Here is a 24,529-nt window from a genome sequence, read left to right on the forward strand (position 1 = left end):
TTCCCATGTTTAATAGGAATGAAAAGTTGAGAGTCATCAGCATACAGATGGTAGTGTATGCCATGCTTATCAAAGATCTTTCCTAATGGAAGCATGTAATGGGAGAATAAAACAGGTCCCAAGATAGAGCCCTGAGGAACCCCACATGGTAAAGGAACAACTGATGAAGAACAGTTCTCTGTTTTGTAGCATTTTCTCTGTAGCATTTTTACAGTCTTTTACCATTAAAATTACAAGCATTTTTTTACAGTGTACAGCATGAGAAAGTGTTCTTTTATATTTATGTTTAGTGTATCGTGATTCAAAACATGGATATATTGTGATGTTTTCCTCGCTTGTTTCTCATTCATCTGCATTTTCGTTTTACTCAAACAAGGGCAAACGAGTAGAGACAAAACAGCACCCAAATCACCCAGCATCAGCTGATTCTCTCATTGAGGTTCAGGCCAATTGCAGCAGTAATAGGACAAAAATGACCTCCTAACCATCAGCACACTCATACAGTCAGATTAGACTCTCTGAGAACAACAGCACAGCCGCATGGTGCTCATGCCGTCACCACGACAGCACGAAAGAGCTGTACCTTACGCAAGGACCTGAAATACAATAAACAAAGAACTGAAAACAAGGAATTCATCATGCCACACAGACCATTTACCTCTCCAGAAACATCTTAGTATGCTTGTTTACTTGACTGGAGTTCACACAAACACAAAAACATGCAGCAGTCTGTTGGGGACTTCTATTAGTTCAAGTCATACATACCTAATTAAATCAAGATTGCAGCCAATTATACAAGAAACCTGATGACAGAATTAACATTTCAAAGAGCACAGTAATGAAGGAATGAAAGAGAGGGAGAGAAATAAATATACAGCAATAAAAAGGTCTACAAAGGAAGAAAGAAAAAAATAATAATATTGAAATGTAAAGGGAAACGAATAGCCTACTGTTTAGAAAACACAGATACTGTAAACAAAATGTTGTTTTTTAGAAAACAAATACTGTTTAGTAAACACCAATGCTGTTTATAAAACACAGATACTACTGTATTTAGAAAACACAGATACTGTTTAGAAAACACAGAAAAAGTCATATTCTAATATCACTTCCTCTCTGCCCTGATCTTGCGCTTCATGCAGTGCAGAACTCAGCGGTGACTTAGCACCATTATTTAAAGAAGAGTGCTCAACACGCTCCACTTCTGAAGAGTGGAGGATGGCCGAATCTCCAGCCGCATACTAAAACATCAGTTCACAGAGCTGCACTTGTGAGGATGGGACTGTTTGAAATGTAGCGAGTGCTTCCAGAGATTTCTGAGGCAGAAAATTAAACAGATGGCAAAAACTCAAACAAAAGGCCTGTTTTTTTTTCCCCAGCTGTTTTCTCTCACTTGCTTTCTTTTTTAAATGTGAAGTGGTAACTATGTTCTCTCTCCAAAATCGTGTTATCTTTTCTTTCTGAATGTTTCCATCCTCCCTTAGTCTTTATCACTATCTTTGTTTTCTTTCAACTTGTTCTTCCTTGAATTATTTTAGCTATCCTTTTGTTACCTTCAAATCAGGGGGTCAGAAAAAATTAAACAAAAACGAACTATTAAATAGCACCTGCCACACAGCGTAGCTATTTGCATTCCAGTAGTCTGATGGAAACACAGAAATTACAAACAGTGTCCTCAAGTGTTGCTGCAATGGCGTAGTGTGTTATGATGGTGAGGATGTGCTTTTTCCATGCGGACGACCCGGGTTCGATTCCAACTTTTCCCCATTTTCTGTCTCCACTCTTAATATATATCTTTAATAATACTTATAATAATAAATCAAATTAATATAAAGTTTGATTTCCTTGCAATGATTTGGTCACGGTTAAGGTCAGGGAGTTGAGAGAAAGGTTTGATCCGGGTAAAATTAACCATGGTTTTACTAGAGTAATTTTGTAGTTATCATGTTTTTTGGTGAAAGCCATAATTTTAATGCAGCTAACCACGGTATTACCACAGTAATAGGGTGTTAATATAGTAACCATGTTTAATTTTGTGGTTACTAAGATTTTACTACAAAATACTATGTTGATGCTATGGTTACTGTAGTAAAACCATGGTTAATTTTTGTAAGGGAAGGTTAGGGTTAAGTTTAGGTGTAGGGGTTGGTTTAGGTCAGAGCTATTCAACTGGTGGCCCGCGAGCCAAATCCGGCCTATTTTAAATTTTCAGTGGCCTGCGTGAGGTTGTCAGTTGTCTTAGGGACTGTTCACACTGAACGCATTTTATGTCTGTTCACACAGTTTTTCAAATGTTTTCCTATGTAAACTTGTGCTTTACGGATGCTGTGCCACATCAGGAGTGCCGCGTTTTTTAGACTCTTTCAGAGGTTGCCGTACAAATGATTATTATCCGTCATTTTGATGGAATGGGAAGATTAAAAGGAAATATTCAGAGAAACAGAAAAGTTCTGTTCATTAATTTGGTCAAGAATACTGTTATGGACCAATTTTGTAAGCACATTTTAGATTTATGTTTTTTTTTTTAAAGAATTTTCTGCTTGAAATTTTTTCTCATGATGAAAAATTAAAGAGATACACATGTGTTTAATTTATATAGTAAACAAATATTATTGACCTACTATAACACGAGATATGATAGTAGCTTTATGTTAAAATATTCTTGGCCCACATGCCCCGAAGACTTTTTCCATCTATTCCACTTGTCGATGAAGTTGAATAGCCCTGGTGCAGGGTGTCTGTGGACTCTAAATAAACACAACAAACACACTACAGTGTATAGTGTATGTTAGTATTTAATTAGGAGTACAAATAGTATCTGCCAGTATCTTTAGAGTAAAGAAGATGTTTTTTGTTGCTATTTTCACTTAGTGTAAATAGCATTTGCCAAAAAAACAAAAACAAAATATAAAACACAAACTCCACACAAATCATTTAGTCAATCTAGGCACCATTGACCACTTTAATTGTGTAGATGATTTTTATAAATTTAATTTCTAATCTTGATATTAATTTTGTAGTATCTTGATGTTAAATTTTTGCCATTTCAGTTTTGACATCTCTGGAATGAGATTCAGGGCCTTATTTTAAGAGTGCAAGCATTACACACAACACAATGCCTGAAGTTATAAACGTAAAGTCAATGGGCATGGCCATGAAGTTTTTTCATGCAAGCATGCACTAAGTCTAGGCGCAAGTAGGTTTAGCGAAATCACGCGCAAAACACGCAAAAAGGCTGGACCAAGTGCAATGTAATTCTGAGGTTATTCTCGGGTTATTCCAGCATCTGTGCCCTATTATATAGTCCATTCCCTCAAGCACCAACAATTTAAACAAAAACAGCACATTCATAAGAAGTTGTTAGTGTAAATGGATTGTATGCAATGAATTAAAAAAATAGAAATACAGACTTACATTCTTTTGTGCATTGACTGCTTGCTTGATGAATGTCAGGCATATTTCTATGACAGTGAAACATACTCCTTTTATATGCATGGAAAATGTGATTCTTGTCAGAATTTGGATGTATTATTAATAAATTTCATCAGGGACTTAATTTAGTGTTCCACTATATTTTCAGAGTTTGGACATGAACTTTATTACCACCTGCTGATAAAATCTCCAAACTGCAAATCAGAAACTGAATTTGGACTTTGAGCTGAGTTAAGACGTGGTATTGAATTGTCTTAGCGCAACGACCAAATTCTTAGCAAAATAGCATATTGCACTTTGCGCCACTTCATTTACATCCAATACACACACAGTTTGCGCGCCTACACCCACGGCCACTTGCACTTTGTGCACGCACAAAAATTGCACTTAGAATAAGCACTCTAACGAAAATAAGATGTTGCACATGGTCGTAGTGCTGCGTGTAGCGCACTAACGAAAATAGAGCCCACAGACTTGATAAAACTAAATAAAATGGAAGAGACAGTTCACCCAAAAATGAAAATTCTGTCATCATTTACTCACCCTCATTTTATTCAAACCTATATGACATCTGTGGAACACAAAATTAGATGTTAGGCAGAATGTTAGCCTCAGGCACCATTCACTGTTTCAAACACATCAACTTTTCCAATTTTAATTTTCTAAAGAACCCTATGAAGACCTTTGAGTCCCTTTGACCTTCTATTCTCTAGCGTTCTGTCATCTCGATTCAAATACAAACCCTCCCCTCTTTGCCTGCCTGTCACCTACCATGTGGAGCAGCTGAGAATGTGAACACCACAGTTTAGACACACCTCACAAGATATGTGTGTGTGTGTGTGTGTGTGCTTCATTTTTTCTTCATTTGCCATGCAGTCTCTAAGGACTTGTTTATTTACAAAATAAGATTCTATATAGCTTTTGTGCAGTGACTTTCAGCCCAACAACCTACAACATATGTATCAGTGTGTCTAACATCGTTCACAATGGCATCAATCACAGTGGAAACTGCTGTTCACACTGTCTGTCACACTGATACACCATCCATAAAGACTCTCTGGAGAGATGTCACCATGTTTGTTATGCAATGGATTGTATCTCTAAATTATGCCTTTCCTTTCCAACAACTCTGTATAATTTTCTTTTGTTATTTTCTATCATTTAAGTATGTTGTTTTGCACTATGTTCTTGGTACGCAGCTAAGCTGCAAATGCTTTGGCTATACTATTGTACACTTATTTGTCCTGCCAACAAAACACATAAAAAATATTGAAGTAGCAGTATATTGTGTGTGTGTGTTCGGGGAATATAATAACTACCTCCCCCACCACCCAAACCCACTCCTTAAAAAATGCAAGGCCATCTGCTTTACAGTTCAAGAATAATATGACCAGCGGTACACATGTGAGGATAAAGAATTAATGTTATTCTTCTAACAGTCCTTTGTAGTTCAAACCAAAGCCTCGGATTTTCTATTAATCTTATGCTCAGACACAGAGAGACAGCACATGCTGCAACACTTCAGATTGGTGGATTGAGATGCACTCACATCAAAGCAGCACATACTGTACACACCAGATTTTAGAGGGTTTGTGGGCTACGACTTTTCATTACAATTCCGAATTCACTGGTACTGTGTTAGAAATGGTTGATCTGATAGTACAGTCACTAAATAGGACTAAATTGTGTCACTCTTGTCTAAGTGCTGGTGTCCAAAAGGCCCATTAGACATTATGGCACTGAGATCAGTCTCTCAATAATGGTTAAACCCAACTCAATCACACATTGACAGTGTGACTGTGACAGATTCTGTGAAGACACTTCTTATGTAGCAGAGCAGATTACAGTACCTACACATCCCTCACAGTCACCGGTACACATGCTAGCAATGCTGTATGCTCTGGTCTTTATCTTCTTATTGGGATGGATTCATAGGCTATGTACAGACTAGTAGAGGAGGCCCAATTTTTTTTTTTTTTTATTTACTGAGCAGTGTGAACACAAAAATCTAATCTTTTACAATCCAATTTAGCAAACTTTCATATGGCCCTTAATCTAATACATATCTGATCTGTAGCCAAGCAACACAACTGTAAAACATCAGATCAACATTACAGTGTCATTAATGTTGCATTTTACTGCGCATACAGAGATCACGAAGACAATTATAATCTTTCATGTCTTTATTGAACATATCCCACTAAACATTCACAGTGCTGTGCAAAAAGTGAACACTTGAGTTTAATAACTGATCGATCCTCCTTTGACAGCAATAACCTCAACCGAGCATTTCCGGTAGCTGCGTATTAGACCCGCACAACGTTCAGAAGGAATTTTGGACCATTCTTCCTTATAGAACTGTTCTTCCAAGCAATTCAACCTTAGTTTCATTAGTCCACAAAACAATTTCCCAGTAGCGTTGTGGAGTCTTTGGCAAACTTCAGGCACCCAGAAATATATATATATATATATTTTGTTTTTGGAAAGCAGCAGCTTCCTTTGTCCTGCCATGGACACCATGCCTGTTTAATGTTTCCGTAGAGTGGACTCGTGAACAGAGATTTTAACCATTTCCAATGATTCCATCAAGTATTTAGCTGTCACTATAGGTCTCTTTTTTTACCTCACTGATGTGGTGTGCCATTTGAGTCATCTTGGCTGGATGGCCACTTCTAGGGAGAGTAGCCACAGTACTAAATCGGCACAATTTTTAGACAGTTTGTCTAGCTGTGAACAGATAAATATCTAAGCTCTTCGAAAAAAATTTGTAACCCTTTCCAGCTTTATGCAAAGCAACCATTCTTGATCGTAGGTCTTCTGAGATCTCTTTTTTGCGAGGCATGGTCCACGTCAGCAGATGTTTCTTGTGAATAGCAAACTCAAAATGTTTGAGTACTTTTTATAAGTAAAAGTAGCTCTTAATCCACACAATCCACATCCATCACTAATTGGATGCCAGGTTTGCCAACTCCTGACTCTAAATAGCTTATGTTGACATCATTACCCTGGGGGTTTAAATACTTTTTCCAACCTACACTGTGAATGTTTGAATGATGTATTCAATACGTACAATACATGTTCATTCATTCATTCATACAAGAACAATACAATACAGATTGTGTTTGTTCATTATTGTAACTTAGATGAAGATCAAACCAGATTTTAAGAGACATTTATACATAAATGCAGGTAATTCCAAAGGTTCACATACTTTTTGTTTGCCACTGTATATTGTAAATAAATTAAATCCAGGACTTATTAAAGGGATCAAATGCTGGGATGCGTCATTTGGGTTAATTCTTCCGTGTTGGGTAATTTTTGTGTTACCTCGCTACTGGGTTAGTGGCTGGGTCATTCATACTAACAGTTGAAACAATGCATCCCTCCCCCTCACCTCAAGTCTCTCCAATGCAACAACCAAGCTGCTATGTCACAAAAACCTAGTCGCTAAATTACCTGTCGCGGGCTGTTTTGATCATTTTCAGGAGTGAGCATTCTCAGCGTGGACAAATTGGTGGATTTATTTGGTGAAATAAAAAGCCAAGAGTTGCAACTGTCTACCAAACAAGCCCTATCTACTTCAATAGCTTGAGAGGAGCCTCTGATCAATACTTTCATTAGAACTCTCAATTGCTGTCTTTTGTCTTTTAAGAGAGAGCACAGAAAGACTAAAATTGGTTCATCCTTCCTCTAAAAATCTTTAAGTATATCGTAAAAACAAGTAAATGATTTAACTTAAAACCAATACCATGAAAGTTGCATAGCATTTGCATTTCTTTTCTTGGCAGCCTGCTTCCAACCAAAGCAAATGACAAGAGTGTAGCTGAATGTTGTTTCAAAAGCAAGATGTAATAAAATAATTAACTGTCAATCTCAGTCATGAATGAGTAAGCATGCGATAGGAGTGCTGGAGAAAAACAGATTTTTCTGCTGCCAATTATTTTAGAGCAGTTTGGACTGAATATTTCCTTTCACAAAAGGACCTGCAGAAAAACCTATATGCCCACATAACATCAGACTTTACTGAAAGCACATCCTGTAGAGCAGGAGAAACAAACCTATTAATGTATTAGAGAGGGTCAAAGTGCACCATGATATTCCTATGATAAGGGCCCATTGGATCAGGCGGCTGATGGAAATACAACACGATTTAGCTCACACCATCTCACTAAAAGTTGTGTCCCCCGACCCTGTACATAGACAAAAAATGCAAGTCCCTATGTATGGCATCAAAATCCTCTTAAAACCCCATTGCACTTAGACAACAGATTTGCACAGTCTGAAGAGAGATATACAGAGAAAAAGACAATAGAGCAAGGCAGTAAAAATATCAAGACATCCTTAAAACAAGTTACCTTTAATTGAGATGCAAAATGTCATAAGATGTTAAGTAGCTTTTTTCTCATACAAATCTAACAAAATGTAATGAGCTTTATGCAGAAAAAAATAATAATATTTGCCTGTTGGGTAAGAAATAAACTTAATTCAAAAGAAAAATTTGTTTATTTTTCTTAGCCCACTGCCAATATTTTTTTTTTATTTTTTTTTTTAGCCTTAGTTTAGTTATATTTCTCTCTCCAAAAAAAGATGTAATATCTTTTAAATTAGTCTTGTTTTTAAGGAATAGTTCATGAAAGAAGCTTGTTCACAATGGCACGCACTTAAACCTCTCAAAAGCAAAAACAGCACAAATTCTTGTGTGAACAAAGTTTTTACATGAACACGCGAACAGCCTAAATTACATTAATGAAAGTTCAAAAGATCCATGGCAGAAGTCAAGATTTCACTGTAAAATAAATACAATTTTGTAAATTTCAGGTTATTTCTAACCACAAACTTTCATATGCTTTCAGACGACTTGGAATATGATGCAGGAGTTGCATGGACTTCGACAGGCTACACTCAAGGTATATTTACCTTTACATTTACATTTAGTCATTTACCAGACACTTTTATCCAAGCGACTTACAAATGAGACACATAGAATGTAATTTGTCATACAAAGTTTAACAACATCGGCAGTATAGGACTGCTAAGTTCTCACAGTGGCTGGAGTAGTAAAGATGCTAGAACAGAAGAAAGAGACATACAAGGAATTTCTTTTTTTTTTTAGTACATTAAGTGCAGTAGTAAGTGCAATTAGTGTGGGTTGGTTGAGTGCTTGTGTAACAGATGTGTTTTCAGCTGGTTCTTGAATGTTGAAAAGGTAACAGCAGATCGTGTGGAGGTTGGAAGTTCATTCCACCACAGAGGAGCAGAGAAAGTGAACGATCATGGAATAGACTTTGAGCCTCTTTGTGATAGGACCACCAGACGTTGCTCGTTCATGGACCGCAGAGAGCGAGTTGGAGCATAGACCAAGGTATTGCCAGATAAATTCATAAGATACTCAGAATATCTATTGTTCCGCTTACTAGTTACTAGAAGAACCATCCTACCTCATGTGCTGGATCCCCCATATACCCAGCCGCTGTTCAATCCGGCAATGCTATCTGACGACCTCATTCATCTGCCACACTTTCTCTCCGGTGTGCATATGTTATAGGGGTCTTGTTTATCACAACGTTAAAAGTTTATTACCTTTTATTTAGTATGGCCTATTTGTTCTGTATATAGAGAGTGCGAAAGGGTGTGATGAGTTTAAGGGGTGTTGGCAAAGGCGTTTATTATTACTTGTGGTGCCACTAGTAGCGCAGAAATTACACACTTCACCTTTAAGCTTTAAAGTGAGTCATCACCACCAAATGCCACTGTATGCATATACGCAATCTGGAAATCCTTCAAACTTCCGTAATATGGATTTGAAACAACATGAGGGTGAGTAAAGGATGACAGAAGTTTTATATTTTGGTGAACTGGGCTTTTTAAGGATGTTTCGATATTTTTAATGGAAAACTATATTTTATTAGGAAAAATACTGATGTAAAACAGCAGCTGCCTACAATGAGGGCTGGATAGAAGGATGGAATGGTAACTGCAGCTCTTGCCATTGTGAGTAGTGTCGGGCAGGGCAGGGCAGGGCAGGTGGAAACGGCACTCTTAAGCACTGTTGTCAGGCGGTAATAATAGAGTTCCTATGTTAATCGTAGTGGGTGGAGAGGTAGCTCTGCCATTATGCTCTTCTCAACAGTACAGCCACTACTCAGCTCTAAGGTTAATCTCGTCAGTGAAATCACGAAAAAAATTGTTGATGAATACGAGATGAAAAAAACGCAATATGATGATTATAATATTTTTTTTTTATAAATCATACTGTTGATGAAAAAGTAACAAGAAAAAATACTAATACTGCAAGATATTAACAATGCAAGATATAAACAGAAGAAGAAACAGCTAGAGCAGCATCTGTTTATAGAAGAAGGTATTAGATATGGAATCATCTAATCCAATAATCCTGAAACATTTTGACTAAGTAAATATTGATGAAATATTGACTAATTTTAAAGTACATTTTGGACAAAAACACTGGATATAAATTCTGCTCAGCCCATATGACACATAACCACATCCACACAGTAATTTTTTACTCGTGTTTTGTGTGTGTGTTTTCCCTAAAGGTCCTGGCTTAATGTGCTCCACAGGACCGACCTTTACTGTCAACAGAGTGGCCCAGCAGTCACATTAGAGAGTAGCCGTCTCACACATACACACACATACATTCAACTCTCATGGGTCAAGCAAGGAGAGACACTTCACACAATGTGAGTTTGCCCCCTGAGGTGATACAGCCAGAGAGAAGATCAGCAGATGAGCCCTCATGGTCTCACAAAACATGGAAGGTCACCTGTGTCCCTAAACACACACAAACTACACACTAACCACACAAGCTTCTCGCTCGCTCGCTTTCACTTTCAGTTTCTGTTTTTCAGTGACTGATCTGAGCTCTGATGTGGACATTTCATGCTCTAGTACAAGCAAGTCTTTGTTCATATTAGTATATTCTAGCTGGGATGTCATATGATAAAGACTTATTTGATGGTCTGATGTGTTGTGGTGACAATCACAGTAAAATGCAGAAGTCGAAAGTACGAAAAAAACATCCCAGATCACCCTAATTCAACTTTTATTATTAGTATTTATCTTTTCATTTTTTACATTATTATTTTCTCACTTTGATTCTTTAAGGCCAAAACATACTCTACACAAGTACATGAGCGCAGGCTTGGCCTTTCACAATTATTAAATAATCGTTTGATCACGGTTATTTGGTCGAACCGCTGTTATTTCAGATAATTGTGATTATTGTGCACTTCAAATTCCACATTTTATTGCCCAGATAAAGGAATTGTAAAGAAATTGTAAGAATATTTAAATGCCATGAGTGGTGCATTTTTGTGTCCATTTTTGGAAGTTTGAATGTTACCACCACAGTAATGCAAGAACTTATGTTAAAGCTGAAGTGTTTCTAAAGTTTCTTAGTGTTTAAATACATTCTCCTATCCCAGCTTAATATGCATTAACATGTTTCCAATGATCATATTATAAATATTAGGGGGGTTGTACTTGCTTGTTTCAATTATTTGATTATCTATCAAAAATTAAATATTGATCTGTTTCTCACCCACAACTATCATATAACTTCTGAAGATATGGATTAAACCACTGTCATTTGGAGCTTAAAAATTTTGGCACCCATTTACTTGCATTATATGGATTTACAGAGCTGAAATATTCTTCTAAAAATCTTAATTTGTGATCTGCAGAAGAAATAAAGCCATACGCATCTGGGATGGCATGAGGCTGAGCAAATGATGGGAAAATATACATTTTTGGGTAAAAAAAAAAAAAAACCTCCAAAAGGTAGATTTTATTGCTCAAAGATTATTCTTTCATAGCTCAGGAGACTTAAAAGAGTTATGATTCATTTAAGCATCACCTTTCTCTCAGATGTTTCTTCCAAAATTCTTTAGTAAAAATACAAATTGAGATTTGTTTTCTTACGGTTTGATATATAATTTTATAAATTCTCTCACTCTAGCAGTGAACACTTACACATAATCTGGTCTGGAATTATATACTGTACATACAAGCATTTGTTATGGAGTAAAAGAGAAAGCACATTGTGTTATTTGTGGACTCTTGTTAAATGACATGTAATGATGGTCTTCCTTACAGGTCTCTGAGGGCGTTAAGAGGGTCACAGTTTAGCTCCTGTATTACAGACGTGTTAAAGCCTCTAGCTGCCACTGAGCTAGCCATAGTAAGTATGAGTGAGTGAGACCTTTCAAAGGCAGCAAGCAAGGCCATTTTAACATTTCATTTTAGTGTTAAAGAGAGTGGAAATCATCTGTGGGACTCTGCTTTTAAAACCACTGTACTTATTAGACAGGGGTGAGAAAAAATCTCTAAATGAAAGATAGTCCCATCTCTCTCTGTGTTGTTTTCCATGTCTTGTGTGACTGAATCAGAAAACTAGAGAGGGCACATTGCTTTCTACACACTGTGAGGGCTGAATTAACTAAACAGCGGTGCCACTTTTGCATGCTGTGTTACAGCGGAAATACATGCGTCTTATTCACTAACCACCTGTAATCCAGTTTAACCAGGCGCTACATGCTCTGAAATAGCCTTGCACCATGAGAATTTAAAATGTAATTGCCATTCTTTTCAGAGCAAACACGCCTTGTTTCTATGTAAATTAGGATTATTACTGATTGTGCCTTCTTCTCAAAAATGAACTCTACTTGCCTGCTGCAATAAACGCTGCGCTATTATCCGCAGAAAGCAGATGGTAAACTGAATTTTTTAGAAAATTAGATGCTTGTGTACATTTTCTGTTGATCATGGCAGCAGTGATTCTTCAACTACTAGAATAGTGCGTTATAAACAGGTATATACAATATCCAGAGCATGGTGCCTTTGTGTGCACTTTTGGCATTTTAAAGAGCTGAATTAGGAGCCTGGACTGCATTATTGGAGTAATGCTGTACAGTCCCAGTAAAGTATGCCAAATCATGGTTGTCTACTGCATCGTCCACAACCTAGCACTTAGAACCGACATGCAAGATCAGAAAATCAGTGCAAATTGTTTAAGAAAAATCTGTGTTAACTGCATTCAACACTAAATTTTGTTTTGTGTGATTGTGAAGTTATCTTGTGTGTGCAAATTAACAGTGCTATCACAGGCTTAATTCATTTTTAGTGAATTCCCCCAATTGTGTGTGTGTCTGTATGTGAGTGTGTGTGTGTGTGTGTGGGCATGGGTGCGTGCATGCTTGTGTGTGTGTGTGTGTGTGTGTGTGCAAGAGAGAGTGGGAGAAGTGTGACAAGCCCATCATAATTTACAAAAACACAAACCGCAGTGCCTGTCAGCCTGGGGCCAGTCTTTTCCTTGTTTAAAACTGAGAATGAAAATAAATGATTTTGCAGTGAATTTGTGAACCATAATCACAAACAGTTTTATATTTGTACTTTTGAGCTCCACTGCTACCTCACAGATTTGTTATCTCACAGATAGCCTGATATAATAAGCAATCAAAATGCAAGCAAGGGCCTTAAACAATACCATTCAAACAAGGAGAGTGCTACAATATCACTTCTCACCTGCTCTTACAGTTTATCTCCTATAAGATGAGGAGGGATTGGAAGAGTCTTTCTCCTTTGTTCTCCTCGTCCTCAGGAAGGAGTCAGCAATGGATCAGGTGTGATCGCCGCACCAGGTCTGTGGTCCTGATGCTGCAGTATTTAAGCTTCAGTTGCAATCCAGTTGAGACGGTGAGCTCTAAACTGTAGATAAGACATAATGAGAGCGAGAGAGACAGTTAAAGAGTTGGCACAACTTCTGAATATATGTTATTTGCCGTGCTGCAAAGAACACTTGGCTTTATTAATTAGCCTGCATCTAAATAAGGTGGTAGACTTGACAGAGTCTGTCACTTGGTGACATCAGAGGATGAGAGAGAGAGATTCTCTCAATATTTTATGTTGTATAGTGTATATTGTTATCATAGTTTTTATTTTATTCATTACCTGGCACCTTATTTTAAGTATATTTTTTATTGTTATTTGTTACTGTTTTATTATTATTATTATTTGTCTCGTCATTATCTGTTTCGTGTATTACATTTACATTTATGCATTTGGCAAGTGCTTTTGTCCAAAGTGACGTACAGTGCCCTTATTACAGGGACAATCCCCCTGGAGCAATCTGGAGTTAAGCACCTTGCTCAAGGACACAATAGTGGTGGCTGTGGGGACTGAACCAACAACCTTCTGCTTACCAGTTCAGTGCTTTAGTCCACTACACCACCACCACTCCATGTAAACACAATCATGCTATTAAAGTACTTTAAATTGAAAACTGAATTGAGAGAGAGAGAGAAAGAGAGAGAGAGGAGAAAAGAAAGACAGGAGCACAACTGCTGAGAGTTAAAGATGAAGCAATGAAAGAGTGTGGGATATATTAAATTAGACAAGGAGAGGAAGAGGAGAGAGAGACTTTGGACTTTTAAAAACCTTTTATTTTAAAGGGGTCAAGTCATGAGGATTCAATTTTTCCTTTTGACATATAAGAGGTCTTTCTACTACAAAAACATATGCTACTGGAAATTTCAGAACTCAAAACTTAATCCCCAATGCAATAAAAGCATTTATTGAAACCAAAAACACCTCATTCTCTAATTTCGCAACTTCCCAATGTCACAAGGGGTCCATTAATTCATGACCGCGTATACAGCGAAAAAACATCAACACCTACTTTACATCATCGCACCATTGGCCCCGCCCACTGCCGCACCATTCATACACAGGGAGAGAGAGAGCAGGATGGACATGCCGAGTGTGGCCTAATTATTCCTGAACACCAAAGGGGACCCATCTGGACTATTTTAAATTATTTTTGTATATAAGCATGCACTAGACAGATGTTTTTGACCATTGTCTTGATTCTCACGCCACTTTTAAAAGACGGTGTCAAGTTAGACCTCTGAAAAGGAGATGCTATCATCATCAGCTGCTGTGCCTCTTGCTATTTTGAGCACAAACCCATCCTGGACGCCTTCTGACGCCCATCTGCACTATTTTTAATTGTTGGTGTATGTAAACATACACTAGATAAAGGTCTTTGACCGATTTGATGCGTTTCTGGCGATGTGTGCCTCAGTGCATGATGATGCTGTACAGTATGTGTGTGCGTGTCTTGTTTCAGCGTGGTATGGAATATATATGTGTGTTTTTTTCAGCTCATATCAGCATGGATTGTTTGTGAACCAGTCAATATGATTCAGGCTTTGCAAAGGAACTGTTGTTGAATGCTGGGGCAGTTAAAAACACTAAGAGCCGATCGTAACCATAAGTAAACAGTTCCATTCATGAATATTTCAAATGTCATGACTGTTTGATATTTTATGGTACTGAGTGATAACAGTTGTGCTTGAGATGAATAGTTTAATATATTTGGATGCAATGTGTTGGATGTGCGTTTTGTGTAAACCCTGAAATTTTGTTTTATATTATTATTAACCTTGTTCATTCTCTTCCAACTGAGTTTCAAATATGGCTGTATTTGAGGGCCTACACTATGTTAGCCAATCTTAACAGTGGGCGTTTACTATGAAGATTTAAGGAGGTGCTTAGGGCAAACCAGACAGAGGGCCAGAGACAGGTTGGAAAATGATAATTTATTACTACATTATAAATGTTTTAGTGCAAAAAAAAAAAAAACAAAAAAAAAAAGTTACAAACATTATCAGTGGACATTAGGGAAGATAATAGAATTATGAAAAAAAGAGGATTTCATGACCCCTTTAAACAATTTGAGCAGCGGTTCCCAATAATTGTATTTATTTTTTGTCAGTTAAACCCCTATGACATAAATTATTTACTTGAAGTATCCCTTGAGATTTCAAGTAATGTTATAACTTCAATACATTTAATGTAACTACTCATTTTGTATAGTAGATCGGAGTAGAGTGTTACATTTTTATTTATGTTTTTAATTTACAAATGTATTTATTAAATTTTTTAGGGCTGATTTGATCAAATGAATTACATAAGATGCTGATTTATTAATTACATATATCAATATTTGCTGAGAAAGGCTACAAAACAAATGTAATTCAATATATAAGAAGTAAATATATTGTTTGCTTTATTTCCCTATTACTGGCCTACAGTCCACAGGGTTTCCAACTGCCCCAAGTCCACAGCAATTAATTTTGCAATTGAGTTCGTCAATCTGTCGAGCTGGGCTGCTTTTACAGGACGCATTCTTTTGTCAGTCTACATTATTTTTGTTGGTCTATGCACACAAACGTCAGAAGGACGCTTTTTTTGAGCGCGCCACTGTGGTTGCGTCGTGTTTCACTTGTTTTCAATATCTAGCGTCATAAACGCTGTGTTTTTAGAATGCATAAACCTTAAAAGACTCTTAAAAACAAGGTGGTATAATAACATTTGGTTACACTTTATTTTACAGTGTCCTTGTTACAGTGTAATTACACAAGTAATTACTGATTATTACTAATTAACAACATTTACTGACTATAGGATTAAGGTTAGGGTAAGGGTTTGGTTTAGGGTTAGTTGCTTGTAATTATGCATAACTGACTGTTATTACCATAGTCGATACATGTAATATGTGTAACAAGAATACTGTAAAATAAAGTGTTACCTAAAATTTTACTACAAAACAGAACCAAGTAACATAATCCACATTAACACAAATTGTCTTTTGGCACCCTTAGCACAGTTACCCAATTATCTAAACAATGTTTTAAACTACAAATATATTTTTTATTAAATATTTGTGAAACATAAATCTACACTAAATTCGTAAACTAGATAGGTAAAGTTTGACCAACTTTGATGTTGGCTTGACAAAGCACTGTTTAAAATAAAACAAGTAAATTTAGTCAAATTAAAGTTATACATGCCTTACAGAAAGACAGACAGAGCATTTGTAAATGGTTGCTAGGTAGGGCTGCATGATTTGGACAAAAAGTTATGTTGCAATTATTTTGAAAAACATTGTGATATTATATAATATTATTATTATTATTAATATTAATATTATTATAGTAATAATTTCTGTAATTAAATCTCAAAGGGAATTGAACAAAGCACTTCTGTTATTCTGAACACAAGTTGTGGAGAACAGAACAGCTCTGAATTTAATGCACTAACACAATACAGAAAGGACAGTAAAGTAACATAGGACAGCACATAAACTTTGAAGCAAGCATGAACAGCTCCGAGTAGAATCTCTTGAGTTCCCATCAGGAATTCCGACACAACGTGAATTCAGCATAGGCCCGTTTAAACATTCCATTAATGTAAATCAAATGTTTTTTTTTTTTTCTACTGTCCATTACAGCAAAAACATATGCCCTATCAGTTAGAAAGGACACGGCAACCCAAGTCAGACTGAGTCAAATGCAATTTCTGTTTACATGTGCCCATTTACTGCCAGGTGAAAATATGCATCCTAACAAACTTGTAGTGTAACTTTTGTGGATACAGAAACAAAAATTAAGAACAGAAATGTATATATATATATATATATATATATATATATATATATATATATATATATATATATATATATATATATTTATATATACACACACATATTATTAAAAAGAATTGTTTATTTTTTATAAGCATATAAAACCACCCCTATAACACTCAGGATGAGAGGAGAGGGGGAAGAGGGGAAAAAGAGAGTTAGAAAGAGATAAGGTCCACAGCAGACATGACTTGAGGCAGGTAAATGGAGAGAGAGAGAGAGAGAGAGCGAGAGAGAGAGAGAGAGAGAGAATCAAGCCACAGTGGATGAGTAAAATAAGGCAGAGGTTGTGTAGGAGGATTGCTCTCTATTATGCTGTTGTCCCTGGCAACAGCCACTTTCTCTGTCTCTCTCTCTCTCTCTCTTCTTTCTTCATCCTTCTCATCCACACCTCCTCTTCCTCCAATCTCTACTGTTCACTCTTAGCCTCTTCTGTTTTTGGCCTCAACCTACCTCATTCTTTCCGCCTCTATCACTTTCTGCCTCACTGTTAATCCACCATATTTGCCTTTTCTATTTCTACGCTATCATGTTCATTTCTGTCTCAATTCACACTCTCTCCTCTCTCTCTCTCTCTCTCTCTATCGCCATCCATGAGTGCAGTGAGTTAATGAGTTCTCAGTTGTCTCACAGTGGCACTCAGGGGAGGAGAGACTGTCAGTCAGTCTGTGCATCTCTAACACACTAATCCCTGAATTTATCTACAAGGACATGTGCACTGGCAGAGCATACTGTGCAGCTCAGAGTCAGTCTCTCTCTCTTTCTCCCTCCATGTCTTACACACACACATACACACACCTTCCACCTGCATAGCCACTTTAACGTCACTTCTTGTCAACTGACACTCTGTATCAAGGAAAATAAGCTATGTAAGATGCCTTTTGGCCAAGGTCTTAGTGACAAACAATAATATGCTCAGTAAAGTGCTGACAATAACAGCTTAGACAGAGCTCTAGGAATCAATGGTTGTGCTAAAGGTGTCCATTATTACCAGGACTTGACTTCATGTCCGACTCTGATCTGTATTTTGGCCCTCTGCTTGCCACAAGCTAAATAACTTCAGACAGTCTGTGTGATTTCAAGGCAAAACAAATCTCCACTCTGAAGCACAGGTATGGTTATTACTAACAGCATGGACTTTGTTTTGGCCTCTGACTTCTGTCTGGTACCCCGTGGCACCCAGCCATTCTGTTGTGTTTTCCATTTTGTTCTCTTGGTCCTCAGGGATGTACTTTGAGAGTGAAAAGTTGTATTTGCAGCAACAGTGCATGGATTCAAGCACAGAAAGCCATGGCTTATATGTGTAAAAAGGGTCTTGATGTTAAAACGACTGTACAGAGTTCGTCTACAGTGCTGTGAATCAGATATTGCTGTTGGTCTGGACAAAGAACAGATCAAAGAGCTCTTTATACAAATGGACACATTGAGAACTTGACCCATGCTCTTTGTCAGCCTGAGGTTGTGATTTCATACACACTCCCTTATATGAGACAAGAGCTGTGAGAATATAATTAGGCCTATACTGTATGTGTAGCTTTTATCAGGGTCTCAGAACCAAGAAACATGCTCTGCATCTTAAAAGACTCAGAAGGTCTGAATTCCCTTGAGGCCTACACATTATTCAAATTAATTATACCATTTATCTTATCAGGCTCATTTCTCCATCTCAGATCAATGAATATCGATAAGGTCTCAGTCTGCCCGAGGTTTCAATATCACTGCACCACCCTCTGTTGTGTCAGACCCCAACGCTGTTTGGTCTCAATACCCCTCATGTGGTCCTGTTTTGGTATAAAATCATCATCTGTAAATAGTTTGTACTGACATAATTTAATTTTTCCATTGAGCATGGCTCATTTTAAATGGCCTCCACAGGACAGAATCATAGTATTGCTGCTGATCACTAAAAACGCAGAATGGATTTTTGAGGCAGTTTCTCTGTGGTGCCTCATCAGTTTCTCTATCTCTTTCTTGGTCACATAACAGTCTCACTGATTTAGATGATCTGACGCTAATTGCCTATTACTATCCAAATTCTCAGCAGAAAAAAATGAAATGGCAGAAAGTCACTATGTTCATACTTCAGCTAATGACAACTGCCTCCTGTTTGCATCGTTTGCAGCAGCTGTTAAAGTGATTGATGTGACCTCTGTATGTTTAAACGAGTTACAACATAGCTGTTATTTTAACCCATACACCCTGCTCACAAATACAAAAACCAGCAGGCTTCCGCAATCAATTCAGCAATGCAGAGACATGGTGTAAAATATTTTCTTGTTCATGCAAGGCAGCAATCATAAAATACTGTGAGCTGTAAATGACTGTCCATTTCCTCCACATTTGGCTCAAACAAGAATTAAAAAATACACACACACTGGCTACATTCACACAGTCAGTGTTTGTGATTGACAAAGGTGTGAGTAAGTCTTAAAATGTACATGTTACATGCAATGCAATATCGAAGCAACAGGCAAATATCCATGTGTGTCGACTGATTTTGGCTTAAGCAGTTTATGACCTTAACCCAATAAAGGAAAGTGGTTTGAGGCATTTACATGATATGACACACTGTCCACTTATTAAGCATAATAAGTGTAAGATTATACGATTATAATTTATGTAGATTATTTAGGGTTATATTCATACATAAAATGTTAAATGTAACAATGTAACAGCATCAACTGAAGGAATACAAAGCCTGATGTAAATTTCTAAAATTATGAGCTACTTTATTTAACACACAACTTTGTATGTTTTAACAATATATTTGGACTCTCATATTATCTTGGATGGACAGCTTAAAGGGACAGTTCACCTAAAAATTATTTAACTTGAATGTGAAAGTGGGGATTTATAGTGAAAAAGGACTTAAATATTGATCTTACCCACACCTATTACATCGCTTCTGAAGATACGGATTTAAACACTGGAGTCTTATGGATTACTTTTATGTTGCCTTTATGTGATTTTTGGAGCTTCAAAGTTCTGGCCACCATTCACTTACATTTTATGGACCAACAGAATTGAATAAATCTTTATTTGTGTTCTGCAGAAGAAAGAAAGTCAAACTGGGATGTCATGAGGGTGAGTAAATTATGAAAGAATTTTCATTTTTGGGTGAACAATCCTTTTAACTGTTATTAGCAATTAAATGATTTAACAAGGTTGTTTAGTCTTGTTTAGCTCATCCATGCAACAAGTTGCAGGTATGTGTAGAAGCTTAGTCCAGAATCAATCTTTCGCTGCCTGATCAGTTCTAGTTGGGAATATTTAGTGTTAGTAACATTTAATCTCACATTTGACATGCATATTTATAATTAATTGTACATTTAACACTTCATATAAAAAAATTTAACACTGAAAGAATATTTGAATGTAAAATATTTACATTAAAAAGGCTATAAAAAAATAAAGTTAATTAAAAAAACTTAAACACTTTTTATTCCAGATTGATTTAAATGTAAAAGAAATACGCAGTTATTATGGCAGTATGTGTATTTCACAGTTGGTGAGGATGGAGTGTAGTTGCAAAAAAGAAAGAGCGAAAAGGAGGAGGGTGGTTTTTAGCGGCAGTCAAACTGTGAGGCATGCAGAGAGGAGAGAAAAGCAGTACTTTTCCATCTGCTAGGTGAGCACAGAGCATTCAAATCATCAGGTGTCTTTTAAAACACACACACACACACACACACACACACACACACACACACACACATATCATTTGAAACTGTCCAAGTGCACAAGACTATGCACCAAATGTTTATAGTCACTGTTTATTAACTCTGTTTTTCACCCAGGACTCGCTCTGTTGCCTTGTGCTCTAAGGGTGACTCAGTAACCACCTGCAGAATTAACCCTGCCTGCCTCCCTGATATATAACGTGGTGCAGAGGATACGGAAGCAAGAAAAATGAGAACAAAAAAGGGAGCAAGGGAAAGAATCGAAAAAGGTAAAGGACTCCCCCTCATTAACCCCTGAGAAGGGACATCACAGAGCACTGACGCCCATAGGTTATATAGTTTGTATATGTGTGCAAGTTTATGCCTGTGTTTCAAATAATGAATGTAGACATGGACATCAGGTGAAGACAAAATATGTATATAGATGAACTATAACCAATGTATAACAATACATTTACTCAATTTTGTGATTCGTGTAGATTAAGTGTTATTGGATAATGGATTTTAGATATTAAGATATTTGATAACTAAGAATTAACCAATAGCAAATTAGATATTAAGCCAAAGTTTTAGCAAACCCAAATATGGCTCCATTCTAGTATAGAATGCCCACTTTTCACAATCCAATCAAGTCCTGCCTTAATTATTTTCCCCTTGTTGTCCATCCTGTTTCACTAGGAAACATGTCTCATTGCAGAAGTAAAATGGGCTGCGAATATGTTTTAACATTGACTTAAGTTACAGAAATATTATAATTATTACATATTTGAAAAATTCAGGCACGTGTACTTGATAATGAAATATGGAATTCAAGTTTATATGAAATATCTTCTTCAGAGATTTCAGAGACAGAACTATGTACTGTCTGTCCACATCAGAATATTCTTTAACTGACATTGAAATATATTAAGTGAAGTGATTTGAAGAGTCATTAGCAAATATTTTTGAGTAATAATTAATTGGGAGTGTTTTGATTGTAAATGTTATTTTACAGTTAGAGTCCTACCATTCATCATGTTCTTGTTTGACCTCGCTAAAAAATACACATTAATAAGCTCACATATTATCATATTAGTGGGGAAAAGGCAGACAGATTTGTCTTGCTGTCATCTCCTTGTCCTTCATGAACTTTGCATGGGAGTTTATTTATGCACAATATTATATTTACAATATGTCAAGCAACCTATTATTAAATTATTTATTTTAGACTTTTTTTGTATTTATTTTAGACTTTAAGGAATATCTACAATCAAAATCTTCTACTTCAGTACATGGCATTCTATTAATGAATCTTCTGTAAATGAAGAGTTTTCTTTTGTTTCTTGTTCTGTAATTATCAAGAATTATCAAGATATGTGTAGTGTATGTTATAAGCCTGCATTAACCTGTTCACTACTGTTCTTTTCCAAATGAATGCATCAGATATCTATGCATAACTCTATGCCAAGAAATTACAATCAGCATGCCCCAATTTTTCTTAAACAAAAAGTAGATGTAAAAAACTTAAAAATCGTATTATATTACTAGATACAAATATCTAATAAAAAGTTTTTTAGTAAACCGTAAAAATGCAGTTCAAAAGACAAAGAATTCTAAATACTTTTCAGTTAAACATAATGGCTGAACGCTAGGACATCCAGCACATTATCATACAGTTTCAGAGTCAGAAGTGTAAGCATCATAAGTAATATCCACTTAGGCTTAAAACTGAAGTATGTAATTTCTGCAACATTTGCGCCACCGAACAGAATTGCAAAAATAAACACATTTTTCAAAACAGATTTTGGAATACACCCATCATCTGCTGTTGTTCAAACCGTCAGATAGTCCCACCCCTAACTCACACCATTGTTTGAGTAACGCTGTTAGGGTGGGTCTAATCGGGTCACTCAAAACAAACACAAAAATTTTATAGTGCCACAGAGACACAGTTTTTACAGTTTTCGATAAAATTAACCTATGCATGGCTTACTTATAGTAGTCTCTACATATGAAGCGGGCATAGAAGAAATTATTTAAACTGAAAAAGTTTCATACTTCAGCTTTAAACATAATTTTTAATATAAGTGCATGGTGACATCAAATGGTATAAATTGTATTCCTTTGTGTTATACATTTTAAATCAAAATCTGACATTTAAAAATGATAATCATGTACAGTATATATGTTGGAGGAACACACATTTGCATGTTTTCAGAAAGCGGACCAAAGGCAGGTGTGAAGGTGAGCCTTCTGTGTGCCAATCAGCATTGCTCTGTTTTTCACAGAGCTCATGACTCAGCATCCTGGCCAGCGAATCAACAGAAGCACATGGCCCACCAATGAAGCATGGAAATTGGCTCTCTGATATTCTCAGTCTTTTGACTGTGACCTCATGCTCCCATAAACCCACTGTGGCATTAAAAATCAGACATCCACCTGATTAACCTTTTCACTTTGCTTTATAGAAGTTCACATTTGGAGACAGCTTTTGAGTTCCTGACAAGGAGGCTTGGGAACAAATTAAAAAATAAAGAATTAATTTATTATTTGTCTGTATTAATTCTGCACTAGCTTCTATACTACTCAAGCTACTTTTGGGGCTTGGCAGTGCGATACTGCAGATATTGTTGACTTTTGTATGACAAATTGCTTGTTATGTTCCTAATATGTAAGTCACTTTGGGTAAAAGTGGCTGCTACATTATTAAATCAAACAGAAATGGAACAGTAACCATCTTTCCATCACAGCATATATGGAGGGTATGAGGAAACAGATATATTTGGTCATGCTGCAGATCCACCACCACAGCTTATGCTGGAACCCCAGTATGAGAGTTTGATGGCACACTGATGGAGTTTTAGTACAGTACTTTATACAGTATATGTGCTGAACACTATATTTATGGTTTCCTGGCAGGGACTTTACCCTGTACCAAGAAGGTGGGCCCATGACAAAGCTTGGAGCTGGGTCCACCAATAGCATGCTGGTTAAGCTGGTCTTAATAGCAGGGCTGTACACCCTCATCCAAAGTGCAGACAGAGCTTCAAATAGTTGGACACACTGCCAACCCTGCCATTTAGCCAGTGGATGAGACAAATTTGTGACTGAGTGCTGTCTGTTCTTAAAACTTCAATGAAATGGGAACATCCTGAGATTTTGATTGGCCAGGAACTGTCATCTGTCACACTCTCAAAATGTCAGTGTATAGACCAGTTATGCAAATTTTGAAGAGGAAGCTCTTGCAATAAAGTGGCCTGTCCTGGATTATTTTTATTACCTTCTGGGTCATCCGTTTACCCTTGCCACAGAACATGCACCTGCAGCCACACTGTAAAAAATTGCCAGGATTTTACAAGATTTAACAGTAATTCCTTACAATAAAACACTGTTTTCAATATTTTACCGTAAAATCAATGCAGGCTAGGTCATTTTCTGTCACAACACAACAAATTATTGTGAAAAAAGACATATGAATATCGCACTGCATTATGGAAAAATGTTTTGTTTGAAGTCACCATTATGGTGTTTAGTGTTCCCTTTGGATGGGATCTTATCTTATTTCTTATTAATTAAATTTCTCCCATTTGGTGCAATTTTGTTCAAGAACACAATTTATTGTACTTTGAAAATAGTCAATTCAGTGGTTGACTTTATGTTTGAAAGTATTAAAATAGTATCATTTTAAATGAATAAAGAGGAAGGGAAGTCTGCAAAGTTAGGCTATAATATGGTTGGTTTTATCGCTCATTAACTTTTTATCATGAGTTGTCAATCAGGCACGCAAGATACTGTATCAACACTCAGCATACAAAACTCAACGATGGTGACAATTAACAAACACTGCATATAAAAAAAAATACAGATGATCATTGTGATTCTACAACACAGCATTGCTACATTACAGTCATTTCTTGGTCTTGTTCACTGTGAACTA

The 24,529-nt window shown here is 36.5% G+C and overlaps 1 long non-coding RNA gene across 1 annotated transcript in view; it reads right to left on the reverse strand.

The window, feature by feature from the left end:
- Window positions 1-24,529, reverse strand: part of LOC127452038 (uncharacterized) — a 122,259-nt gene that overhangs the window by 71,538 nt on the left and 26,192 nt on the right. Inside the window, exon 2 of the long non-coding RNA XR_007899192.1 lies at window positions 12,976-13,158. This is a non-coding gene — a long non-coding RNA (uncharacterized LOC127452038). The remainder of the gene's footprint in view (window positions 1-12,975; window positions 13,159-24,529) is intronic.

Source organism: Myxocyprinus asiaticus, chromosome 14 (genome assembly GCF_019703515.2).
Source record: "Myxocyprinus asiaticus isolate MX2 ecotype Aquarium Trade chromosome 14, UBuf_Myxa_2, whole genome shotgun sequence".
Taxonomy (NCBI): domain Eukaryota; kingdom Metazoa; phylum Chordata; class Actinopteri; order Cypriniformes; family Catostomidae; genus Myxocyprinus; species Myxocyprinus asiaticus.